This window comes from Sus scrofa, chromosome 7 (assembly GCF_000003025.6).
Source record: "Sus scrofa isolate TJ Tabasco breed Duroc chromosome 7, Sscrofa11.1, whole genome shotgun sequence".
NCBI classification, from domain to species: domain Eukaryota; kingdom Metazoa; phylum Chordata; class Mammalia; order Artiodactyla; family Suidae; genus Sus; species Sus scrofa.
In genome coordinates, this window is record NC_010449.5 from 65836096 (window position 1) to 65857392 (window position 21297).

The 21297-nt window shown below is 43.1% G+C and overlaps 1 long non-coding RNA gene across 2 annotated transcripts in view; it reads left to right on the plus strand.

Annotated features, from left to right (window-relative positions):
- Positions 5932-21297, plus strand: part of LOC110261683 — a 258687-nt gene continuing 243321 nt past the window's right edge. Inside the window, exons 1-2 of one of the 2 annotated variants that reach the window (XR_002346139.1) lie at positions 5932-6121; positions 13227-13292. This is a non-coding gene — a long non-coding RNA (uncharacterized LOC110261683). The remainder of the gene's footprint in view (positions 6122-13226; positions 13293-21297) is intronic. The other variant, XR_002346137.1, reaches the window with a different exon arrangement.

Consider the following 21297-nt stretch of genomic DNA (forward strand, 5'->3'; position numbering starts at 1 on the left):
CTGCTCACGCTCCTGTGTGCTGAGATTTTCAGAAAATGTAAAAAGACCATTTTGTGATTTTTTTTTTTAAGTTAGAGAATCGTCTCTGGTAGGGAATGGCTGGTGTGTTTTATTATCGCAATTTTGCATACAGATTTAAGAGAAGTTGTGGAATGAAATTCATTATTTACATTAGATTATTAAAAATTAACAGGTAGTCTTTGTTTTGTGCCTGTTTCTTGAGGGAAAAATGGCATATCCTTCATGACAGATGCCTCGTGGGCGTAGAGGTAGAAGATTTGGTACTTCATTTCTCTTTTGTGAACTTCCAGGGAAACGAGGGCTAAAAAGGGATGGGGTTGGGGGGCGGTGGTCTGTGTGTGGTAGGCCAGTTTTGAAGAGCTTTTGGAGCAGCTCAAATTCAGGCAAATCTCAGACAAACTAGTGGATTGGGGGTGGAGGCAGGGTAGGGGGGTAGGTTTCCAGATCCAAGGCCTGGGTGAAGATGAAGGAAGCGGCTGTACGCAGCCAAGGCAGGGCTTAAATGAAGCATTAGCCAACTATCCTGATTTTGAAAAATTCACTGGCGACAGAGTTACCTGCCATACAAATGCTGGGAAGTAGGAATTCCCCCTAGAGTCTTTGTCAAAGACCTTTATTTTTCTGAAAAGGTAATACATGCACATGGTTAGGGGCCAGGGCGGGGGTGGGGGAGATGGAAAAAAGCGAACAGTTTGACAAAGGTATTAGAGGGGGAAAAAAATGACTCGTCACCAGAAACAGCCCCTTGGTCAGTTTCTTCCTATTCCTGGAGGGTTAGCACCAGTCTTGGAAGGTCAGCACCTCCTGTGAAGCCCTCCTCCTGCAGGATTGGCACGTTTGCTTGGTCATTTCCTCCTATTTGTATGCTTATTCATCCTGTGGCCTGTGTTCTCCTTGACAGGCTGATCTTTTTTTTTTTTTTCCATCCTCCTGTGGGAAGAGATAACATTCTCAGGACTTAATTCTCATCTGATAAGTTTTATTTTTAACCAAGCTCTACATCCTTTCCTCTTTGCTTCTTTTTTTCCACGGGCCCCCTCACACTTTTCTGGCTTTCGGCTGGGTCCAGGGTACTGCGCCAGGGTTTTTCCGACCCGACCTGGAGCAGCTACTGTGGGTGCTGGGAACCTGGCTTAGCTTCCAAGGGCAGGGAAACTTTTTTCTCTGCACAGGGTCCTATTTCCAGCTGGGCAACCCACTCTTAAACGCCTGCTTCACCTCTGGGCTGTCTGTAAATGTCTCTTGTCAGTAAATTTATACTATCTTGATGAAGGAAACACGCTTTAAAAAAAACAAGACAGCTGTGACTTGCAGTGATTTGCGTGGACTGAACGTCTCATCCACAATGGCCTTGTAGCCACTTAAAGCTCTTACTGTGTGACAAAGCCATGACTTGACAGGGTGATTCTCGGATTGAGATGAATGAAAGCAGCCAGTGTCCACCCAATCGAGGGGGAAGGTTTTATTTGGCTTGGTTTGTTGGTTTGTTTGTTTTTTTTTTTTTTTTGGTCCTGAGACCTCTGAGGCTTTCCCAGACAAGTATGTTAGCAGGAACTGTGACCTTAGCTACGTAAGCATATATATACATTCTTTTTCTTCTTTTTTAGCTTTTGACCTGCCCCTCCCGCCTCCCCAAATATGACTAAATATGGTTGTGGCTGAAAGTTTTCCATCCAACACCAGGGGAAAGAGGAAGTTTTGAACCTGGGGAGGGCGATGGAGATTGCATTCCCCAGAGAGGGTCGTGCATGGGAATGCTGTTCCAGACTTGAACTTCATGGCCTCCAACTGCATTTTGTTCTCAATGGACCAGTTGTCTTGCAAGCATCTCTTTGTGCTGTCGTGCATCATGTATATAGTTACTGCATTTCCTACAACAGTGTCAGAGGCACTTGGAAACAAAAGTTAAAGATCTGTTGGAGTTCCCGTTGCAGCGCAGTGGTTAACGAATCCGACTAGAACCATGAGGTTGGGGGTTCAATCCCTGCCCTTGCTCAGTGGGTTAAGGATCCGGCGTTGCTGTGAGCTGTGGTGTAGGTTGCAGACGCGGCTCAGATTCCGTGTTGCTGTGGCTCTGGTGTAGGCCAGTGGCTACGGCTCCGATTCGACCCCTAGCCTGGGAACCTTCATATGCTGCGAGAGCGGCCCAAGAAATTGCAAAAAAAAAAAAAAAAAGAAAGAAAGAAAAAGATCTGTGATGTAGCTTCACAGGATAGAAGACAATTATCAGAGAATTTAAGAATACTACTAAGAAAATGTGACCACGTCATGGTGGTGTACCAACCAAGGCCCCAGGAGGAAATAGATGACACCTACGAATTAGGATAATTGGAGGAGAGTTAAACAGAGGGACTTTTCACCAAGGTGGAGAGCATGTAGGGACATCATGAGAGAGAGTGCAGTGCCCAATGTTCTAACAGCTGGTGGGACCAGCCCAGGCACTAAGATTTACAGGATGTAAAGGGAAGGAAGCAGTGACTAGAAACAGAGAGGCTGGTAGAGAGGCTCCCTGACAGGAGCTGGGTACTCAGCCCACCTATGGGACCTTGCAAGAAGGGAGCTGGGTACTCAGCCCACCTATGGGACCTTGCAAGAAGGGAGCTGGGTACTCAGCCCACCTATGGGACCTTGCAAGAAGGGAGCCAGGTGGATAAACATCCCACCCTCCCACTTTTCCCTCTTCAGAACTGCTGGAACACAGCCTTGGCTAAGTACATCTAGAAGCCACCAGTCAAGTGCCCATTGACGGAAATCTAGATCAGGCTCCTGTAGATCCTATCTCTCACTACACTAGCATGTCTCTATTTTTTTTTTTTTTTTTTTTTTTGTCTTTTTGCCATTTCTTGGGCTGCTCCCGCGGCATATGGAGATTCCCAGGTTAGGGGTAGAATCGGAGCTGTAGCTGCCGGCCTAGGCCAGAGCCACAGCAAAGCAGGATCCGAGCCGCGTCTGCGACCTACACCACAGCTCACAGCAACGCCGGATCCTTAACCCACTGAGCAAGGGCAGGGATCGAACCTGCAACCTCATGGTTCCTAGTCGGATTCGTTAACCACTGCGCCACGACGGGAACTCCCATGTTTCTATTTTTTAAATAAGTCAGGCTTGTTCCTGCTTCAGGGCCTTTGCACTTGTTCCTTCTGCCTAGTGTTCTGCCCGCATTACTCTGCATGGAGGAGGATGGGTCATTTGGATCTTTACTCCCTAAAGAGTCTACCCACTCTTAGTGTTCCTCCCAACCTCACCTTCCAGTCATTCTATCTGACCGACTAGTTTTGTTTTGCTTCAGTTTTTTGGCTGCACTCATGGCATATGGAAGTTCCCAGGCCAGGGATTGAATCCAAGCCACAGCTTCAACCTACATACACCACAGCTGTGGCAATGCCGGATCCTAAATCCACTGTACCAGGGAGGGGATCAAACCTACGCCTCCACAGAGACAATGCTAGATCTTTAATCTGTTCTGCCGCAGTTGGAACTCCCTCACAGTCTAGTTTTATTTTTATACTTAAGAGCATAATGGAACAGTTTTATATGAAAATATCAGTAGTTACTGGAAGTTTTCTTCTTTGCAATTGTTTTGGGGGCTTTTTTTTGGCCACTCTCCCAGCATGCAGAAGTTCCAGGGCCAGGGGTCAAACCCATGCCCCGGCAGCTACCCAAACCACAGCAGTGACATTGGTGGGTCTTTAACCCACTGAGCCACTAGGGAACTCCCTTTGCAGCTGTTTAAGCTTAAGATGAAAACTAGATATCAGCTTTAAAATGTGCAGGGGGTACTGGTTTTTGCAAATTTCATTTAGAGGTATGCAACATGTTTAGATAACACCGAGAGAGTCTGCATGCTCCCCGCAGGCTGTTTGAAGGAGTGAGTGGTCCTTCTCTACTGGAAGCCTGTCTGTCTACCTGCGCTTTCTACTATGATCTCCAGCACTGTATTTCTTTACTTACAGGGACCTACAAAATCTGCCCAAAGAGCTTCAGAGAGATTTTTTCCCTTCTCTGATGGCCACACCCTGCCTCTTGCTAACTCATGTGGATGCAGAGCAATCAAAATTTGAAGTGGCGACTTTAGTTCCACCTACAGATGTGGTTTGCATGCCAGACTGGGGCGATTCCCTTGTCCTTTGGAAGGGCCCCACCCCTCTCCTCTCAGGCTGCATGGAACAGGCAGTGAGGTTTACGGAGCCAAGTCTGGACGGGTGCATTTGAAGACTGTGCCACCCTGATAATTTATAGTGAGCTTTTAGGGCATTATCTCATTTAGGGAAGGGCATCAAGCCATTCTCATGGCCTTCCTCCAACTGCCATGACTCCCCTGACTTAAGCTGGCAGCTGGCGCACACCTGCTGGCGTCTGAGGGGACTGACCTCAAATTTTCAGAACCACTCTTGCTGTTGAGGACAGACACATCCATTTTGGTCTGGAAGCTGGGATTTTGTTCCAAGGTCAGCTACTAATTAAGGGCCATATGCTCATCCTCTAGGTAGTGCTCTGGTGGGGCCTAGATTTCAGAGAAAATGTCCTGGGTGTCCAAGAACAGGCCACAACAGTGCAAGGCTCACTAGACCAACACAGATGCCACAAGAGCAGCCAGGAATGAGGAAACTCTTTTCTCTTTCTCTGTCTCCTGCTCCTTCTCTCAGCTGAAATTTTTTGACTCCCTAGCTATACAATTTTCTTCCCCTTTTTTCTTCCTTGCTTTTTGATTTTTAGGGGCATGGGCGTATGGAAATTCCCAGGCTAGGGGTCAAATTGGAGCTACAGCTGCTGACCTACACCACAGCCACAGCCACAGCAAAATCAGATCCAAGCCGGGTCTGCAAGCTACACCGGATCCTTGACCCACAGAGCAAGGCCAGGGACTGAACCCACGTCATCCTCATGAATGTAGGGTTTGTTTATGCTGCACCACAATGGGAACTCCCTTCAACTTTCCTCTTATGAAACATTCTAGCTGCTTTCAGTTGTCCAATTCCCAAGAAAAGAATACAGTTTGCAAAATTCATTTTAGGGGCTGGACCAGAATCCTGGACTGACTTCCCTGGGGACAGGTATCTCCAGGGTTATGGATGGAGGGGATGGGGTAGAGTGACCCCAGTTTCTAGAATGCTGCTTGGGACCATTTCTCCCAGAAGGGCATGTGGGCTGCTCCAGATCACACAGCTCCACGAGCACGCTTTTGGATTTTGGAAAAAACCTAAGTGAAGTAATTCACATTACTTGACACACAAACAAGAGGCGAAAGCTTTGTTTTACTCAAAATACACCGAGATGGTGCTAGTAATTTGCTTCTTCCTGGGTGCACTGATTTGTGAATCAGATTCACCTTTTGATGTTAGGGCTCTGAGAGTATGGGATGCAGGAAAAAGGTGGCAGTCAGGGGAAAGGACAGGGGAAGGAGGCGAGGTTGTGCTGGGGAGCTGGGAGGAGGGGTGGAGGAGCAGCACCCTGCTGGGTGGCATGGGGGGCAGCTGCTGAAGGCACTTTTCCCAAGGTGGGCTTTGCCTCCCACCTCACTTGACTCATTGGTAAGAGGGAGGGAGCGGATGAGTAATGCCTCACCCTGCTAGAGCACTTAGAGCCGGAGAAATTAGATCATGTCTCCAAACCCACAATGGAGCCCACTCTTGGGGGTGATCTAGACAAATGAAAGTCACATTACTATGAAGTTTCATCCTCAAGAATAACTATGGCACAGTCATTTCTTTCCCTATTAGATTACCTCCAGCTGCTTCTTTAAAAAAGACTCCTATGTGCCCCGAACCCCAGCCATGTGTTTCTCCTGCTCCCATTAGCTGTGAGGGCATCATACACAGGTATGTTGAGGTGGTGTTGGCCATGCTCCCACCATCTCTTGAAGGAGCGGCCTTCCTGACATTTAACCACCTGGAAGGGCTGAGTTCCTTCACAGCTGCTGCTTCTTTCCAAACAAACAGCCAAGTTCAGGCTTGGAGGCGGTGTTAAAAGTCAGCTCTTCCACCTTCAGAAGCTTGGATTTCTCCCCACTCATTGCGGGTTTTGCCGTTTTTTTTTTTTTTTCTCCTGCAAAACTACGGTCACAGCACTTGGGCCACCCTCCGTGTCCACTACACACAAGGTAGGAAGTATGGTTATTACAACTGCCCGAGAGTCGGGACCCAGGACAAGTTCTTGCTGTAGCTGTTTCCAAGCTTGGAAAAGGCATAGCTCTGAGATGCAGGAAGCAGACTCCAGCTACAAAGTTGAACCACTTGGTTTTGACATTCTTGGCTGCTTTGGGGATGAAAAAACAGCACAAACGGGCAGGGAGGCCTGTAAGCTGCTCCATCTAACTATGGGTGTTGTGTGTCTCTGAGATGAAGGTGACTCCTAGGTGCTGAGAGCTCTGGTTGGTTGGGGTCTGACCCTCAATTCCTCACCAGTACTTCATAGCACTTGGCAGACAGCCCGGAGGCAACATGGTGCTGTGGAAACAACGGGGACTTTGGAGTGTGGTCTGGTTTTGAGTTCAAATTCAGCTGTTTCTAACTAAGGTATCTAAGTCTGTGTGCCTCAGTTTCCACCTCTGTAACCCTGCCTCAGCTCCCTCTAAGATTCTGTGATAACCCATTTAAAAGTTTCCTGTCTCCATGAACCTAGACTCTGTCAGCAGAGAGGCTTTAGTCCCCAAAGGACAAATGCTTCCTCCAGGAGGCACAGCAAGATTTCTATGGATTTTGGAAGTTGAAAGAGCTGCTTGGGGTCACCATGGAATTACTATTTGGTAAAAGGGCAAAAATGAACACCACCCCTGCAACCAAGTGTGGAGAGTCAGTGTCAGTGCTGCCTGAGGAGGATTCAGAGAAATGTGGATGGCGGATGTCCTGGGCTTCCCCTGGCTCCATCCTTGGGCTCCTGTGCCCATGATGAAGGTTAACAGCTCCAGTAGCAGTCCTCAGGCAGCACTGCCCATGGCTCTGCCCCACAGGGAATGAGGGTTAGGGCACAGTGCCCAGGGCAGAGCCATCACAGCTGTGGCTGGCTGAAGGAAAAGAGGGTTGGACGGAGAGCAAGTTAGTTACTGCTTCTGGGCTCCATCCCGCCCTCCATTGCCTGGATTCTGGAGCCAGACTCTTTGCCACCTGGCACGGCACTAAATTTGTCAGCAGGGGGTGCTGGAGGGACATTGCAGGAGGAAAGGGGCACCTTCCAGTTTTCGGTGTGCTCCTCATTCTGCTTGCTCCATGGTTGCCAACAGAATAAGTGTAGGAGGCTGAGTGGTGCTTGCCTTCAAGCAAGGTGTATTGCCAGTCCCCAACTCACATGCCCTGCCCGTGACACCACACCACCAGCCTCAGCTCACCCACTTTGGACCAGCTCTGGCCCTGGGCATTGAGAGCTTCTCACCATCCAGTGGGCTGCAGCCTTGTCCTCTGGGTGGAGATCTGAATCTCAGCCTGGGAAAGTTTGTTCCTTCCTTGGCTATTCTTCCTCAGCCCTAGGATATTCTTTTCTTTATTAGTATAAATGGTTCTGTAAATAGTTCTCCATGTTAGCCAGCCCTATCTCGTTTCAAATGTTCAAATTCCTTTGTAGTGTGTGTCTCTGCCTGGACCCTGACTGTCATAGAATTGATACTAGGAATAGTCCCAACGGGTAAATGCCCTCTCCCCCTTCCAACCACACACACAAATGGTTACTTGGGGATTTGTCTGGGCTTGAGTGTAGCGCTCGTTTCCTTGCCAAAGGGCAATGGGATGCTGGTAATCTGTGGCTTGCAGTGGCATCCCAATTAATCACCTATAATTACAGGTGATAGCTTGTGGTTATCACCTAATAACCACAAGCTATCACCTGTGGTTAACTGGGGTGCAGTATCAATGGAGGCAAATGCCTTGGAATCCCAAGCACCTGCTGGGTGTAATTGTTAATGATAGGCCTGATGACCTTGAGGCCTGTGATTCAGGGGTGGATTGTTTTGAGGGTACTAGAGTATTTACAGAAAAGAAATGACAAAGTCAGGTCCTCTCTCGGCTCAAGAGTCACAGTGTGACTATAGAAGATCACAGAGCTTCTATTAAGGCCTTAGAAGAATTATTGTATCCACAGGGCTGATGTTGCTGAAATATCACACAAAATTTAATTCTGTGGGTTGTTGAATTATGACTGCAAAATTCACAGTGATGCCAAGTTTCTTAGGTTAAAGTTTAGGACTTTGACTGGGAAAGAATAGGATCCCAAAACTTGGAATTTCTAGTTAGATATTGGTAAAACTAATGATCTTGAAATTGCAAGTCATCCTAAGAATCCCTTGCCAGTGGAAGAATCTTGCCCTCTGATAGCTGAAGAGACGAATCTTCTTTTGCTCAAAAACCCCATGCTAACCTTATCCGGGGCAGATGCCTTAAAAAGAGGAGGCTGCTTCTCCTCCAGACCTGCCCCAACTAGCCCTCGTTACCCATTAGCCCCACAACTAGGATCAGTTCTCCACACGCTCCAGAAACAGGGATATGCAATGTCAGGGAAGAAAACTTCCACACTAAACACAGTGTGGGCTTTTATATATCAGGAGAAACCTGCAGAATATATCAGAGTGGATTTTAAGGGTGTTAGGTCTACTGTGGTTATGGATTTTCTTATTTTTACAAGGCTTTTTGCTTTATGTACTTGGAAATTCTGAAGATAATGCACAAGTGTTGGTGACTCATATTTTTTGTGGATTGTAATTATTTTTAAATAAAAATATCCCTCACGGTTTTCTCTTAGCGATTGTTGCCTCCAACTCTCTTTTTTTGGAGATGAGTGTTATCCTAGCCATTTTCTCTTAGCATTTTCTGATGGGTTTTTTTTTTTTTCATTGCTTTATTTTCAGTTTTGTGGTGTCATTTTATTTTAGGAGTATCTCTTCTAAATACTCATAGCTTGGCTTCCCCTCACACAAGCCATCTGTTACTGTCAGGTGTTTGGATTGACAGTTTTACCATACTTTTGTTTTCTTGTTTGTTTTGTACTTTCCTGTTTTTGATCAATTGTTTGTTTGCTTTTGTTCTTGTTTTTTTCACTCTAGTGGTTCAGAAACAATAAACTATTTTCCTACTAGCTAACCTTAAATTTTTGAGGGGTAGCTAAATATTCTTCTATGCTCTAGAGTTAACCAGAATCTGTAGCTTTCCTTCCCAGCAGTAAAATTTGCTCCGTCCTACAATAAACTCAAAATATTTCATAGTTACTTCATCCACAGTAAACTTCATGAGTCAAGTTCAAGATTTCTTTTTGTCCTAAGAGTAAACTATATTCCACTGAGGGTGTATTGTCAGAGTACTGTGTTTTGAATTAATATTTTTCCTCTGGCTAATTATGTATCAATGCGATATATGATTTTGTTTCTATTTGTCTTCAGTGTTAGAGTTTTCCCCATTCTTGTTTCAGTTTATATTTTTGAATGTATAAAAAAATTAACATGGTTAAAAAGTCAAAATTCTCTACAATTTTCTATGTAAAACTTTCATTTCCTTCTGTATTCCTTCTACCCCATGGATACCACCCCTACTCCTATAGGCCACTGATTTTATTTCTCATTTTTCTTTTTGTGTAATTTTGCAAAAATTAATGTGTATATTCCTGTTTTCTTTCTCACACAAAAGGTAACATAATTTTTGCCTCTTGGCTTTCCTCTTAAGAATATATTCTGAAAATCACCCTGTATCAGCTCGTAGAGATTTTCTTTATTCTCTCAGATATATTTCAGTTTAATTAAATACGATCACTTTTTATTTGGGCTTAAATCTGACAGCTTATTTTGTGCTTTGTACAACTCTGTTTTGTTGCATTCTTTTCCTTTATACACCTCTTAAAAATTATTTTATAATTCCATTTTTTCTACTAGTTTAGACATTACATATTCTTTTTATTCCTTTTAGGTGTTATCCTAAAAATTACAATATGTATCTAAGTATAAAGTTAATTGGCAACTACCCTTCTTCTGGAAAATGCAATGATATTTTTTTCTTTTAGACACCGCAAGACCTGCTTCATGCTTTCGGTATTTATTTAGATGAATTCAAAAATCCTTCTCACAATTTTGATCTTTAGTTTGGGTCATATTTGCTACCTAAAACGCATTTGCTAGCTTTTCCTTTATTTGGGTGATTAATTCTGTTTTTGTGTTCTGAAAGTGTCTTTATTTCACCTTCATTCCAGAAGTAGTTTCATTGGAAATAGAATTCTAGATTAACAATGGCATTCAACATCCAAAAAGAAAAGATCATGCAACTGTTTCTGTCTTGTTATTGCCAGTTCAACATGACTTTTAAGAAAATCTGTTTGTTTTTCTTGGGACCTCATTTAAGAGTATCTTCCTTGTCTTTGGTTATCAACAGTTTTCCTAATATGTCTAAGCGCGGGACTTATTTTTGTTTATTCTTGTTGGAACTGAATGAGCTTCTTGAATCTGGATTAGTTTGGAAAATTCTCAGCCACTGTCTTCAAAGATGGTCTCTGTTCCATTCTCTTCTTCTTTGGGGCACCCATAGAATATGCTCGACTTCACATCTGTATCTTCTATTCGTTACCAGCTCTGCTGCATTTCTTGTTTGTCTCTTCAGACTACACTCTGGATAACATCTTTGGATTTTTGTCTCTGTTCGTGAATGTTTCTGATCTGCTATTAACTTATCCATATGTTCTTAACTTTGGTTATCACCATTTTAAATTCTAGAAGTTCTATTTGGTTGTTTTTCTAAATTATAAGATCACTTGGTAAAAGTTTTCTGTTCCTCGCAGATGGAGCATATCCTATATATTTCACTAAACAAAATAAGCAGAATGCTTTTTAAAGCCAGTCAGCATCTCTTGTGGATCTTTTTGTGTCTGTGTGCGCACGCACATATTTGCCTCACACTGCTCTTCTCCTTCACGGTAACATCTTCATCATTGATTCTGGACTATTGGAACCATCTCTAGGAAGAAACGGAGAACTAGAACACAGTACAGTCCTCCAGAGAGCATTTGAATTTGCTTTCACTTGGCACCTTAAGGAAATTCTAATCCAGGACCACCCTAATCTTAGTTCAGGTCTTGAGATCTAGGTCCATCTAGGATGCAAGATCTCCCAGAAGACCTGGGTGCCTTTGGTTCATCCTCAGCTTTGGGCCCCAGCTTATTGAAGGGAAAGTCTCCCACTAGACACCCTACCAAAGGTGGGTGAGTCTGAGCTTTGATCTCTGTTCCACTTGTCAAGTTCAAGTCAGTAGGATCAACAGATCCCCTCAGAACAAAAGTGGCATCTGTGCTCATTTATCTGAAGTTCCTTTTGTTCTGGTTATTTCTAACCATGGTGTTTTGTTCCTCTTACTTTTAAGAAACATGTCTACTTTTCTTTTGTTTTTAACACTTTACCTAGAGATTGTAAGGGTTTTTACTTGGCATATTTGTTTTGTCTTCAAGAGGGCTTGTCCAAATATCCTAGCCCATTACTGCAGAGAGTCTTAAAGTCTTAAAGTTTCTTCTGATGAAGTATTTCTGCCTATTTTGACTTTTGGAGGGTGGGTATTCTTCAGTTTTTTGTCTTCTAGTAGCCACTTTTTTTTTACCCCAGTGCTATGTTGTATAGAACACATATTAAACAAGAAAATGAAGCTATTCTGTGGCCGGCATCATATCAATTGCTTAATTAGTTTCTCCAACAACCCCAGAAAATGGTAGTGTTGCTGGTGGCTATTGTTTTCCCATTTTATGTAAGAGGGAAATGAGGTTAAATGATTTCACCAAGATCATTAAAACTATAAGGTGGCCAAGCCATAGCCACAAGCCAAGGTCTGACACCACAGTCTGGGCACTCAAACACTTTATCCCTGAGGTCCCCATTTATAGCAATTTAGCAAGCTACTATAGTTAGTCATTAGAGATGTGATCACTTAGAACTCAATTCTTGACTCAGTATGCACAGAACTATTTTAACTCTATACGTCCAGGTGCTGTAATAATACTCATGGCATTTCTAGTCAGAACATTGATTCATATCAATCCTTAGCTTATGTAGGTAGGTATGTGGGTCTGCATGTCTCAGTTCAACACCATCCACAGAGACACTGGTAAATCCTTGGCTAGGACAACACCATTTTGATTTTTTTCTCTTCCCCACTCCCTGCTCCAATTTTTAGTGCAAAAGGAGGAAAAGGCTCATTTACCAAAAAAATCTGCCATCATGTTGCAACCTTATGTTAACTAACCTATTTTCTTTAAATGTAAAAAGCTGTTAAGGCTATGAATATTCCTCTTTGTGGCTTTGGTTATCCAATCCCATGGGTTTTTATGTGAAATTATGCAGTATAGTGGTTAAGATGCTGCTTTAGAACAAGGCTGCCTGGGTTCAAATTCTGATTCTGCCACTAATTACCTATATAATCTCAGGCAACCTATTTGACCTCTATGTGCCTCAGTTTCCTCACCTGAAAAATGGGGCTAAGGGCATCTACCTCATAGTGTTACTATGATTTAAGTATAAAGTGGTAAGTGTTTGGACACACAAGTTAAAATTAAATGCTTATGCTTAGTACTTTTTTCTTTGTTTTTGAATAACCTCTAGCTTTAGTGTTTTTAAGTTATTAAAAATTTCAAGTAGTTAGTATATACATTTTTTTTACTTCCAATTTTATTGCATACTGTAAGTCTTAAATGTATCTTGGTAATCTAATGCCTAGCAAATTTTGTTCCAGACGCATTGAGGATTTCTGCTTTCTTAAAAAATACAGTTTTATGTGTACTTATAGATGGATTTCAAATCATATTTGTTAATATTAATTTTCTATACTTTTTGGTCCACTAGATCCGAAAAATCAGAAATTCTCTACAATATCCCCAGATACATGCATTTTGAATTTTTGAAGAAAAATACAAAATACTGTGCTGTAGTTAGTGAATTCTCATCTCTGTTCAGGGAAATATTTTTCTCTTCAGTTGTCCCTTTTCCTCTTTCTTTTATTACTCTTTTCTCAGATTCCCTGAGAGTCAAAAGTGTTGGCTTAATATTAGGAAGCCCTTTGTGGGAGCTGGAGGAGCCCACAATAGAGAGAGCCAGCCGTGCTCCCTATCACTGGATTGGCACCAGCAGAAATAGGGACTGTCATGTTGAGATACTGGAGTGAGAAGGTGGTGGAAACAGACACCATTAAGCTTGTTCCTGCTTATTTTTAAACCATAATATTCCTTTGGCTTTAAATAATACAACTTTCCTCTTCCTCCAGGCAGCTTGAGGAGGGAGCCTCAAGAATCAACCAGAAATAAGATTCTACATGAAGAGACATGAAGAGGTAAGAACACTCCCCAGTCCTTCTTGGTTGGTGGCAGCTCTTCAGAGGCTGTGCTGCTAAAACTCACAGAGGTAGTGTTATTAAAGCTCATAAGAGATGACGTGGCATACATGGCGCCTGCTTATTCTTGGGCTTCCACGAAAATTTTCCCTCTCCATGCTCTATTTATGAAAGTTGCTAGGCAGCACAGAGATAAAAGTGTTAGAGGATGTGACCGTTTTCTTGCGACTCTTTGTCTGTTTCTACCCACATAGAGCAAAGCAGGTTTCCTGTGGGGATTTATGTTCAAAAGCAAAGCATTCTTGTCTTTGCTTCTCTGCCTACATTGTTAGTAGTGATGGAATGGCCCAGTTTTCTAAGGCTGCAAAAATCAAGGGAGCACAACCCCTGCATTTAACTGCCTGTGCGAACCTCCTGCCTTGAATGCCTTCCCCTTCAATTGAAGGACTTCCAAGGTTGCTCAGTGCAGGGTTTGGTGCTGCACCAGTGGAAGGAGTTGATTTGCTGTGAGACTTTTTCTTGCACAGCTGTGAACTTCTATGTCCACATTTGTCTGTTTGCTTGCTTTTGTATAACTATTTGTGTGTGTGTGTAACATTCACATCCTTGGTCCACAACCAGCTGGATTTGTCTTTTGGAACTGTCAGTTCAGGAGTGATGTTGGGTTTGCTTTTATAAATTCTTGATCTAGCAACTACAGTATATCTGAAAAATAGAGATAGCTGGTTTTGGAGGAAAAATCTTGATTCTTCTGTCCTTTTACCTACCAAAACCTTATTGGTTCAAGAAAATATTAAATGCTACTTCACTTTTATCCTTTGTCTTAATTTCTTGTTAAATTCTATGAATTTAAAGGAATTCATCATGATGTGACTTTTGTAGCTATTAGTGAGCATGTTTATTTTGCTTTGTTTTTTTTTTTTTTTTTTTTTTTTTTCTTTTTTTTTTTTTGTCTTTTTGTCTTTTTTTTGTTGTTGTTGTTGCTATTTCTTGGGCCGCTCCCACGGCATATGGAGGTTCCCAGGCTAGGGGTCGAATCGGAGCTGTAGCCACCAGCCTACGCCAGAGCCACAGCAACGCGGGATCCGAGCCGCGTCTGCAACCTACACCACAGCTCACGGCAACGCCGGATCGTCAACCCACTGAGCAAGGGCAGGGACCGAACCCGCAACCTCATGGTTCCTAGTCGGATTCGTCAACCACTGCGCCACGACGGGAACTCCTTTGCTTTGTTTTATATGTATCTTTGGGGAAGTAAAAACTTGGTTGAGTACTGTTTACAAAGTAGTCACTTAATAGCAGTTGCGTAAGTGAGTACTTAGGAGTCTGATTCTGATTCCAATTCTGATTGTTGACTGCAATTCTAACACCAGTTCCAATGTGTGCGTTCTTTTAAAAACACATCACCAGAGTTGCTGTTGTGGCTCAGCAGAAACAAATCTTACTGGTATCCATGAGGATGCAGGTTTGATCCCTGGCCTTACTAAGTGCGTTAAGGATCCTGCATTGCCATGACCTGTGGTGTAGGTCTCAGACACGGCTTTGATCCTGCATTGCTGTGGCTGTGGCTCAATTCCTGGCCTGGGAGCCTCCATATGCCACAGATGCAGCCCTAAAAAAGACAAACAAACAAACAAAAAACAAACAAAAACCCAAAAAAACAAAAAAAAACATATCATCAAGTAATTCTGATACTTGCTGGGTGTCTTACAACTTAATTCTGATACTGTCTGCTTGGAGATAACACCAGATCCCACAGGTTAAGGAGGCATGCCTTCAAGACACTCTCCCATCCCCCATTTCAGGGACCAAACACAAGTCTAGGTTGTTACTTTGTCACAGGATGGGGGGGGTGTCCTTTCCCGGGCCTGAAATTGGGCTCTTGCACTCAGAAATGAATTGTTTGAGGAGATGCATGTACTGAAAAAGCAAAAGACTTTATTGGGAAGAACTCCCCCCACACCCTGGGCAGAGAGCAGTGGGGTACAGGAACCCAGGAGAACTATGCTGCCACGTTGCTCACAGTCTCAGGTTTTATGCAGGTGGGTTAGCTTTCCAGGTTTTCTCTTGCCAATCATCCTGCTCATGCCCATAAGCAGTCCAACTCAGGGCCCTTCCTGGCAGTGTGCATCCCTCAGTCAAATGGATTCTAGCGTGAGGGTTTCTAGGGTGATGGCGGGACATGTTCGGGGCTGGTGTTTCCTCTCCCCTTTGGAATCTTCCCAATTCTTCCAGTTGCTGGCAGTTTGTCAGTTCTGTATTCTTGCTCTCCTCATCAGACCTCCTGTTGTGAGATAACTTATACAAGTGGCTATTATTATGCCTGGCCAGGGCAGGTGGTTTTGTTCAGTGGTTCCCTAACAACTTGGGCTTCTGACCCACCAGCTGTAGATGGGAAGTTCTAACAAACCCTTCCTTGGATTTGATTAATTGGCTCGAGTGGTTCATGGAACTAATAGAAACATTTTACTTGACTAGACCAGTGGTTTATTATAAAAGGATATGACTCAGAAATAACCAGATGGAAAAGATGAACAGGGAATGGTATGGGGAAAGGGGTGCTGAGCCTCCTGGCCCTCTTCTGGCATCTCCATGTGTGTGCCCTCCTTTTGGGTTTTATGGAGGCTTCAATACATAAGCATGGCTGATTAAATCATGGGCCATTATTAATTGAACTCAACCTCCAGCTCCTCTCCTCTCAGGAAGTTGGAGTTGAGGGGAGCAGAGATAAGGGCAGTGGGACTGAAAGTTCAACCCTTTAATCAGATGATTAGTTCCGCTGGCAACCAGCACTCATCTTTAGGTGCTTTCCAAAAGTCACCTCATTAGCATAACAACAGCTAACTTTATTGCTCTCCTCACTGGAAATTCTGAAGGTTTTAGGAGCTCTTTGCCAGGAATAGGAGGAAGACAATAAAAGTTTCCTATTATAAATCATAGTATCACAGTGACCCAATCTGTAGTGTTGTTGCCATTTAGCAATGGGTTGTCACCATCTGAGTTACTGGACCAGGCACTGGACAAAATAGTGTATTTCCAGGAACTTCCCTTTTAGGGCTTGTGTGTGCACATGGAAAACTTCTCTTCTTGTTTTGTTTTAAAACATGATTGGGCGTACTTTTCCCTGTGTCTGACGGCTGGGAATGGGTGCTGCTGACCTTCATCTCTGCAGCTTTCCATTTTCTATTTCCCATGGCCAACTCTCTTTTGATAGATTATTTTCATGTTAGGTTGTAAATATCTAACCACAGTGTATGATCTCTTCTTACAAGTCCAAGGGTCATTCTATTTCATCGACCATCTGTCTCAGCTCTTTTTATTTCTCATTTAGCCCTGTCAAAGGTCTTGGGTGCCAGCACACTATGGCCCCTAATAATAACAGATGATCATATGATCAAATTAATGAACAGGTTACACGTTCATGTCTATCACGTACAGAACAAGTTTGCTTTCTTAAAGCAGTGACTTGGGACTCTTGTCCACATCTTAGTTAATCACTCAACCAGGACTTGTTGAACATGACCAGTGTGAACTGAATCACAGAAAAAGTGATTCTCTGGAGGGCGGTCCAATCTAGTTGATGAGGCAACATACAACTATGTGAAATACTCAGTGGATGAGAGGGTGGTATATTATCAACACTACCAACCAGCCTCGAGAAACTGTCCATCAGAACTCTGTGTACCAAAAGTCTTCACGAAGAACAGACTGGGGTGGGGAGAGCATTCATCTCCTCAGCACTGCTCAAATACCGTAGCACAGGTGTGATTTCAGCTGGGAATCAAGTGGCACTCTGTCACTTCAAGAATTTTGAACCCTCAGGAACAGCAGATGGTACCTGGGGAGCATCAGATCAATGGCACTGAGACAGGATCCTCCTGCGGTGTGTAGGAAGCCAACATTCAGGAAGAGGCTGAGGCAGAAGGAGCACACTTATTAGGAGCACACAGCAGGTGGTCCTCTGTGGTCCAGGAGTGAATGGGGAAGATGAGTTTTACACTACCAGGTGGCAGTGATGATCCAGGGACCTTGGGGGTGTGTTCATGCTGCTTCAGTACAATTGAGCCCCCAGGATGGTGGGGCCTGAGGACCTTTAAGTTGAAATCAATCTCATTGCTATTCCTTCCTTTGCATCATGTTACCACCATAAAAATGCAGGCCTTTACCATTTCATAGCTAACTCTTGTCTCTGGAACAGTTTCTCCACAGTCTTGTTTTCCTCATCTTGTCAGCCCCAATCCATTTTGGTCCATTGCCAAATTGGTCAAAAATGTTGGTTTTGTCATATTATTAGAAACTCTCAAATATAAAGAGATGGACACACTTACTGGTGCTTCAGAATGGAAGTGATGGGGGGATGGGATGGAGGGAGCATGAAGTCTCTCCCACCCTATTCTCCAGTCCTTTCCTTACAGATAGACAAAAGAGAAGGTGACTCTCAGGACAATTCTGGCATGTTAGTTGAGTTCAACCTCATCTTTGGCTTTTATTTTTAAGCTTAAAAATGGAGAGCAGCACTGGGAGAAATCACAAACTAATGCTGTTTAATAGCTAATTGCTTAACTAAGGTAAAACCTTAGCAAAAATTGGTAGAAAAAATTCCCTCTGTTCACATATTTTCAAATTGGAGTCAGATCAATATCACAGATACCTTAGGCTGGCTACCCTAGAAGCACATCCTAAGACGTGAGTTCAAGGGCACATATTGTATTTAAGGAGTGTTTTTTCAGGACAAAGGGGTACAAGTAGATTACTTAGGATTATGGCTGCAACCACCAGAGGAAATAAAAAACAAGGGGACTAAGAATGAGGTGATAGACTTTGCCTTACACAGAACTAGGCAGCAGATTCTCTTGAGATGACCGGGCTTACATACATTATAATATATAAAGATATTAAATGCTTTCAAGAGTATAGTAATTCATATTAATTAGGTAAAGCCATTAATTAAAAAAAAATCTGTAGAGGAGCAGGGCATGGGATAAGGTAGGGAAAGAAGCAGAGGCAGGAATGGAGTTTCAGGTCAAGTGTAGCCCATTCATGGGGATGATGAGAAGAATGGTCTGGAGCATGTGTCATACTATCTTTTGTATCCTATACCCTGTTAGTCTTTGGCAATGTTGATGGGGTAGGGAGATGGGATTTGTAGCCTTCTGGGAAAGATAGTTTACCTTGGCTGAGGACAAGTTTCCATAGAAAGAGGTCTATGAGCTATTACCAGCCAACACTCAGAGCAGCTGAGAGAAGGTGTACAACCCAGTGGAAAAAAAAAAAGATTTGGGTGGGACATTGACAGTGTCAGTAGTCAGGAGATTCACTGCTTTTCCTATAAGCTCATTTTATCAAAGCATGGCTTATCCAGAATTTTTTTTTCTCTTTGGCTTTTTAGGACCATACCTGTGGCATATGGAGGTTCCCAGGCTAGGATCTGAATCAGAGCTGTAGCCACTGGCCTACACCACAACCACAGAATGCAGGATCTAAGCCGAGTCTGTGACTTAGACCACAGCTCACGGCAGCACCGATCTTTAACCCACTGAGACAGACCAGGGGTCAAACATGCATCCTCATGGATACTGGTCAGATTTGTTTCTGCTGAGCCACAATGGGAACTCCTTTAGAATTCTTGTTGGTCACAGTTTCTAGGAAAATGTACAGAGGAGAGTAAATGGGAAGCTGGTCCTGAAGTCACCTCCAATACTCAACATCTCCAACCTTTACCATTCATCCTAGATTCTTCTCTCCCTCAGCTGTCATTTCTGCATGTGTAGGTAGCTTGTTTGATGGATAATCTGAATTCCCTCCCTGGGGTCTGAGCCCAGGAATCAAACTCTTGATTTCCTTATATTTGTCAGCTGATCATAGGGGGCCCCTCTGAAAGGTCACAGGAATGAGCCAAGGGGAAGGCATCAGTGCAGACGTGATGGATGGTGGGAATCTGGGCTACCTGTCCTTGCAGGTTCATTTTAACTCATGATCCCAGATGTGCCACTTTATTCATATGGTGGGTCATGATGGGCATTTATGGTACAGATCACTTGATATCCCTTGATAAGATGCTCCAACTCTCACATGCCAGGGGCCATTTCTCAAATGGTGTAGAATTCCCTTGACATCCTATACCCACAGAACCCTGTGCTGTGACTCTTGGAGCTTGCCCGAAGCTTCATGAGATACTTTTTCCTACCTCTAGTACCATGATAGTATGGCCCAAGTGTCAGGTTTCTTATACTATGGTTTAAACCTGCCACTGATCCTTTCCTTACTCTAGGCTCTCATTCTGAAATGAAAGCCTTCAAAATCATTGATAAATGAGTCAGAGTACTGTCCCCAAGTAGGAACGGTATTACCCACAAAATCCAAAGGGGTCCATCAAGCACTGTGTTTTTTTTCTTTTATTGGAGAGTACAATATTGTACAAGGTACAATAAATTGGCTTTACGGTGGAGGTAATATCCTGAAATGCTTCAGAGAACTGGACCCAAAAACCATGGGAGGTGAACTCTGAATCTTTGCAGGATTTATTTCCTACCCTGGGAGCCCATATATCTTACAAGACATCAAGAAAACACTCTAATGTGATACCGTCAACATGAGTAGATCAGTGTGATGTGGTGCAGAATGTCTGGAGATTCTTGGTTGCTTTTGGGGCGATGATGTGACAGAGAGCAGGAAAGCTAATAATCTGGGACAAGATAATGAATGTATGTTGTCTCTATCACATGGCAGTGGAACCTGCTTCTGATCCTCTGTCCTGATAGGTATGGGAAAGGATGAATTACCCAGATGAAAGACTGTGTGCCATGTTCTATTGCCTGTGTTAGTCCCCTCTAGTAAAGATAACCACATTTGGCACAAAAACTGCAATTGACACTACTCCTTGATGACTTTTATGCTGGTCCATTGCTAGACACAGGATTCATCGGGTTTTTTAAAGGGCCATCCAGGTGAATTAAATGAAAATATAATTAGTGATATGGACCTAAGTTGTTATATTATCTAAGTGTGAGAGTGGCCCTAAGCTCACTCATTCCCTTGGGAAGCAAGATTAGCTTTTATTATTTAGATCAAAAGTGGTGATAGTTTCATGGGTTCCCATCTGACATTTCCTACTACAATTCTTTATCTCTACTGTTTAAGTAACCAGTGTCCAATGTGAGAGTTTAATAAGTATGTCCATTCCATTTATACATTCAGGATCTGGAGAAACGATGACCAGGTGGCTCCATGGGTAGGCTTGGTTCAGAAATACACTTTTTGCCTGGTCCCCAAACTGGTGTGTGGTAGGTCAGAATGGAGCTTCTGTTTTCTTGGACCCAGTGCACATCAGCCTCTGGGCCTCTACTTCCCGCCTGCCATTAATATGTGGTTGTTGGAGAAAATGACTCTTTCAGGGAGGATGCTGTGAATCACTGCTATGTACACTTGTGGTACTGAAGCTTGCTTTTCTAAGTTGTAAATAATGTAAAAATTAAATATATAAAAGATGCAGGAATACCACCAAAAGTTCCTGGATATCTTTTACTCAGATCCTCCACATGTTAACATTTTACTACATTGGCTGCATCCTTTTCCCCATAGATGGACATGTGTGTGTGTGTGTGTGTGTGTGTACAGTATGTATGTGTTTGTGTATATATTATATATACACTTGTATGTGTGTATATATATACACATGCATGTATGTATATATATATATGTGCATTTTTTTATGAACTGTTTGACTGAACTGCAGCATGATTTCCCCTTTATTTGTAAACACTTTAGTCTTTTCTAAAAAGAAGAAATTCTCTTAAATAGCCGTAGTATAACAGTCAAAAATCAAAAAATTAGCATTGCTATGATACTATGACCTAAACTATAGACCCCACTCAGATTTTACCAATTGTCTCAATAACATCCTTTATAGTAAAGATTTATCTTGGGTCATGTATTGCTTTCTGTTGTCTTATCTTTGGTCTCCTTTAATATACACATTTCTCAAGTCCATCTTTATATTTCATGA